This window comes from Maniola hyperantus, chromosome 20 (assembly GCF_902806685.2).
Source record: "Maniola hyperantus chromosome 20, iAphHyp1.2, whole genome shotgun sequence".
Classification (NCBI taxonomy): Eukaryota; Metazoa; Arthropoda; class Insecta; order Lepidoptera; family Nymphalidae; genus Maniola; species Maniola hyperantus.
In genome coordinates, this window is record NC_048555.1 from 13388312 (window position 1) to 13394467 (window position 6156).

Here is a 6156-nt window from a genome sequence, read left to right on the forward strand (position 1 = left end):
CGTTTTATTGTATCCATCACTATTTAGTATCATAACGTCTAAGGCATGGACAGACAGACAGCGTCAGCGAGTAGATATACTCATGTGGTTTAAGCGCGTAGCTTCTTTTGCTTGAAGCACTCAGGTGGAAGAAGCGCCGGAATAACCAGCTCTTAGTTATAAAATGTGATGTGTGACACAGTTTGGAAAATAAACGTATTTTCTTTGTAGTAGATTCGCCTCCCCTATTACTTTTCTTTCTTTTTCTTTCTAAGTACGGAACTTTCCTACTGTGTGGGAAATAAAGATGAACTGACGAACCAATGGCAAGACTACTCGACGGAGAGTCTAGAGAGAGCAAACGGCGGTGCTGAGAGCATGTAGAAGTCGAAAAAAGTTTACGTACATTCGGCATTAGAGTACGCAGATTGTAGCTATACCGTAAAGCTGGCTGGGGCATTGATAGGACCTCGTTTCAGTTATGTATTTAGACGGTGGTACAAAAAGCACGTCCCACTACGGAGCGCAATGCCCTAGACGCGTCCGGCTCCTACGCTCTATTGATGAACATGAGTCATGGTTTTTATTGGACGCGTTAAAAACGTCACGCGTTGCGTCTGTCGAAGCCCTTATTTGATATTATCCGATGAGCTGACTAGACTCGTTTCTTTAACTGATAATCCGATTAATTTTTTTAAACGGCTTGGTTTTTTTGTGTTAATTTGTAACCGCCGCCGCTTATTGAAATACAATACCTGATGCTTTGCGTATGTTTTCCTATTCCTAATCTAAATATATAAAAGGAAAAGGTGACTGACTGACTGACTGACTGATCTATCAACGCACAGCTCTAACTACTGGGCGAGTCGGGCTGAAATTTGGCATGCAGATAGCGTTTATGACGTAGGCATCCGCTAGGAAAGGATTTTTGAAAACTCAACCCGTAAGGGGGTGAAATATGGGGTTGAAATTTGTATCTGTTAACCGTTAAGGTGACGCAGGACGCTCGACCGAAATTGGCCGCGCACGTGGGTAACGTGTTTGCTTTTCACTTGACATTGTATGAGAAAGTTGAGAGGCACGATGATTATCACTGAAATCAAGCGCGCGAAAAAGGTTTAGGAAAAGTATTTTTGAGAAAAAACTACTGAATTTATGTTTGCAAAGTAAAGTTATTTCAACTAATGAATAAATAAACTACGTCTAATGATAAATTGTTTTAGAATTTTCATATCCCTAATCTTATTTATTTACGCCCAAAGTTGTCATAAATTTAGTGTTAAAATAGGAATCTTTTGAGGCCCGTAACTTTTAAATCAATATTTTTTTCAATGTTTTAGATATCATTGAACCTAGATAATGACGAGATAAATCAATGTAATTCTTAGTTTTGTGCGTACAATATCGAATATTGTTGTATTTTCCCTCCTACGTTTGTATGGAGAAAGCACCGAACTAAGTCCCCTTAAGGTAGTGACTCTGAAAAAATATTAGTAGACAGAATCAGCTGCTACCCCTAAACAGAAACTGTCACTTCTCACTTGAAACGAGCTTAAAGGTGTACACGACATGTTTGAATGTTCAACCATAGCGAACCTCTCGACGGAGGCCCCCCGCGGGGGACTCGGGGGCCTCGCACCGGCCACGCGTTACAAGTAACAAGTGACCAAACAAACATTATAATTTCCCTCCCGTCCATTAACTTTTCGCGCCATACCCGGCATGCCCGGCATGCCCGGCATGCCACGGTTCAACGACTGACGGAGATCGGATTAACATTCTGATTAACAAGTCAATTTAGCTTACAGGTAAACCAGTTGTGTACAACTTGTAGTGAAAGGGTTAAACCTTCAATGTGTTTCGTTAAAACTTAAACGTACCTACTTATTAGGTTATTCTTAAAATGTACAGATCTTGATAACACTTAAGTACTTTGTATAAACGGTTTTGTAGGCCTAGTAAGTATCTACATAAAATTTGTCTCATTGAAAGTGTCCTTCATAGATTTGTGTTGTTTTGATGCATCACAATGCAGCTAATTCTATTGTACCTACTCGTACATCATCTCTAAACTAATTTATGACTAGCACAAAAATAGTAAGTACCTAAGTCAGTTCAATATAGCTTAGCATCTAGTCGATAGTGATCAGATGCTAAACCTATTACCTACAAAGAAATGATCTAGGTACTTTCTATTTTGTGCTAGTCGTATCTGAACTTTAAACCGCTCTGCTGGAAAATTGACAATTATTGTAAAGTTAATTAGTATAGTCCGCGACAGGTTAAGATGGCACATCTTAACCTGTCGCGCACATCCGCACGCGTCACCCGTGGTCTTCCGCACGGGGTTAGCGCGAGAGCTGTGCGGGTGTGCGGTGTGTGTGTGCCCCCCCCCCCCCCCCCTCTCCTCAGATATTACGCAAGTTCACAAATATTTCCGAGCTCCGAGCTCCGAGCTCCGAGCTACACAACTATTATGATGTTCACGCGCATTGATTCGCTTCGCTACTCGCTAGTCGCTAGTCGCTACTCGCTACTCGCTACTCGCTAGCACATACCTATCATCTGCAGCTTTAGACCTTGCTTACATCGATCGCGTCGAGTTAGCCGACAGACAGTTAGTTATTCGTAGATACTTTTACATTTCTAGTTCATTCAAACTTTGTTAGGTGTAACTCTTGTCGCAATGGAGTTAATTAAATAATACTATTAGACAAGCATTTCTGTTAATTGATAGCCAGAGGATAAGAATACGTAGCCGTAGGTACTCAGTGAGTCAGTACTGACTACTTAGTGGAAGTATAATAACTTACTTTATGGATCTTTGACCATGTCAAAAATCCACATTTATAATCCCATTGATTTATATGTCATATGATAAATCAATGTATACCTAATCCATAATAAACAAAATACGAAGGTGTGTCTGTCTGTTAGCTTTTCACGGCCCATCTGTTTAACCAATTTTGATGAAATTTGGTACAGAGACAGTTTGGATTCCGACGCCTTACTTTTTATCCCGAAAAATCAAAGAGTTTTATGTGGAAATAGACTTGTACTAGTAGTTGTAGCTAATTGTAGTGTGAGCCAGATCTACGGCCGACGATTGGAGACTATAACATTGGCCACACTCCACATGCGAGGCGAAGATTACCACTTACCAGCAATTAGCATTCCGATGGAAACCAACAACATCCACACAAAAACATTCAATTTACAACTCCACTTTGTATTTCAATTCAATTTATTTTATGACGGATACATGTCTGCTACTTTACGCGAGTGATTCATGGCCTTTTAAAAATAATTAAGATCCGCGATGTATTTTGATTATAATCTTTTTATTTAAGAAACTTTATTTATTATAAAACTAGTTGATGCCCACGACTTCGTCCGCGTGGAATTAGGTTTTTAAAAGTCCCGTGGGAACTTTTTGATTTCCCGGGATAAAAAGTAGCCTACGTCACTCTCCAGGTGTTTATCTATACCCATGAAAAAATGACGTCAAAACCTCCCACTCGCCTCACATCGAGAATACATCGCCTGAGACGTCGCCCTGGATGTTGGCGGACGAGTCGGCTTTATTGCCGTAGCAGTAATAGAGTCCCGTTCAGGAGTCCTCAGGAAAGAGGCCTGACTGGACAGCCCCTTTCCTTATGATTTGCGCATTGCAGTGCCGGGAAGGACGGCCGGCGAAGGAAGGAGGGTTTAATCCGTAGGTCGCTGAGAGAATCTCAGTGAAGTCGGGCATGTCAATTGTTATCCATTAGGATTTCCTCCTACCCAAGAAAAAAAATTGAGTCCCGCTGGGACCCCTCAGGTACGGCACGATATCAGCTGCACGAGCGAGCTGATAGCGGGTCACGCTCAGCTGCAGCGAGCGACCAATTAAGCGACATCTATCGTGAATCCTTCGTTAAAGCTTAATTTAACCCAATCCTGCCGCCCGCGCCCCCGCACCCCCGCGCCCCCTGCCGACCGTAACGAGGGTTTTGTACGTTTTGCTCTCATTCCCATGTTTACTACTTCTTGGGGCACCTCTACACTTTGAATTTTAAATCGACCTTAAATTGACTTTATACTTATTGCAAATACTTAGATGAGGCCCGCAACTTCGTCCATGTTGGACAGTTTTTGAAATCGCTCAGGATATCTTCTCTTATTTTCCAGGATAAAAGTAACGTATCTGTCTCCAGGATGCGAGCTAGGTATATCTATTCCAAATTTCATGAAAATCGGTGAAACGGATGAGCTTTTATGAATCCCGTCCGAAATATTTTATTTCCCGGGATAAAAAGTAGCATAGATATCACTCTATGCATAGAATTACGTCGATCCACTGCTCCATTGCGATGTGATTAAAAGGACAAATCAATAAACCAACAAAGGAACACACTTTCGCATTTTTAGGGTTCCGTACTTCAAAAGGAAAAAGGAACCCTTAGAGGATCACTTCATCTTTTTGTCTGTCTGTCAAGAAACCTATAGGGTACTTCCCGTTGACCTAGAATCATGAAATTTGGCAGGTAGGTAGGTCTTATAGACAAGACTTAAAAATCCGAAAACCAAAAAAAAAAAAGTATTTTCAGCTTTCAAAGTAAGATAACTTTACGAAGACGTGATGAAAGGGCTTTAACTGCGTATTCTAAAACAGTTTTTTATTTATTTGTATGCATAACAGTTTTTGATTTATCGTGCAAAATGTCCAAAAAAATACGACTAACCCTCGATGCGCGACTTGACTCGCACTTGGCAGGTTATAGTAGTGATGGGTGCTGGGCACCACGTGCCCCGAACATGACGCACCTTCGTAGCAAACGCGTTCCATCTAGGCCACATCATCACTTCCCATCAGGTGTGGTTGTGGTCACGCATGCGACTATAATTAATTTTAAAAAAACCATATCACGTCCCTTATCCGTTAGACTATTAATTATTATGTAACTTATTGAAACCGGCAATCCTAATATTCCATCAACAGATCGATCTTGATCTAAGGTTACTTGCACTTTGCTACCGGCGCGGCGGCGGCGGTGGCGCCCGCTGTCCAAACAAGAACATCGAACCATCGGCATCGGTCAAGTGCGAGGTGGACTCGCATACCAAGGGTTCCGTAGTCCGTACCATCGTACAACAAATAACACTTTAATTTTTATAAATTTCCATGGCGGCCATTTTGAAATTTTTATTACTTGTTACTAGCTGATGCTCGCGAGTTCGTGTGGATTTAAGTTTTTAAAAGTCCAGTGGGAATTCTTTGATTTCCCGGATAAAAAGTATCCTATGTCACTCTCCAGGGCTATATCTAATAACCATGCAAATCAGATCGATCCGTTGCTCCGTTGCCACGTGATCGAAGGACAAACTAACAAACAAACACACTTTCGCATTTATAATAAGGGTACCTAGTGATTATAGAAATAGAATTACACATTCTGTGAAAATTTTAACTCGTCTCTACCTATTACAGTTCACGAGCCCGCTGACAGACAGACAGACAGACAGACGGACGGACAGCGGTGGCTTGGTACAAGTTTCCCGTTGGTAGCCTTCGAGGACGGAACCCTGCATCAAGCACGTCGCGCGTAATGAGAGAGTGGTATGTGATTAGAGCGTCGCTCGTGGACCAGGATGCTGAGGCGCCGGTGATTGCTGCCATCACCGTGACTTGCTGCTTCTCCGACCAAATAAGATTTGATTGCTCTTGACTTGACTTTTGTGATCGAAATCAAAATATGCTTTATTCAAATACATCATATTACTTTCACGAGACAGTGGATAGGTAGATGGAGGTTTTCGCCGAATCGAATTTCTTGATGGTTAGATTTTCATCATGATCAATCCATCGCCGGCTCACTACAGAGCACGGGTCTCCTCTCAGAGAGACGGTTTTGACCAATAGTCTACCACGCTGGCCATGTGCGGATTGGTAGACTTCACACTACTGCGACTTCCGACAAGAAAGCGGACGTCTTAACCACAAGGCTATCACAGCTTTTAGTGTCGGAATATTCGAACCAAGCTGTTTCAGATTTCTGTACTCTGATTTAGATAGAAATCGGAGAATTTTGCATGGAATAAGTACCTACTAGTTATTACTATTTTTAGTTCTCACTTGGTTCAATAGGCTAGGCTTTCGAACAGTTGGGGTTGGGATGCCAGGTAACAGTTGGGATG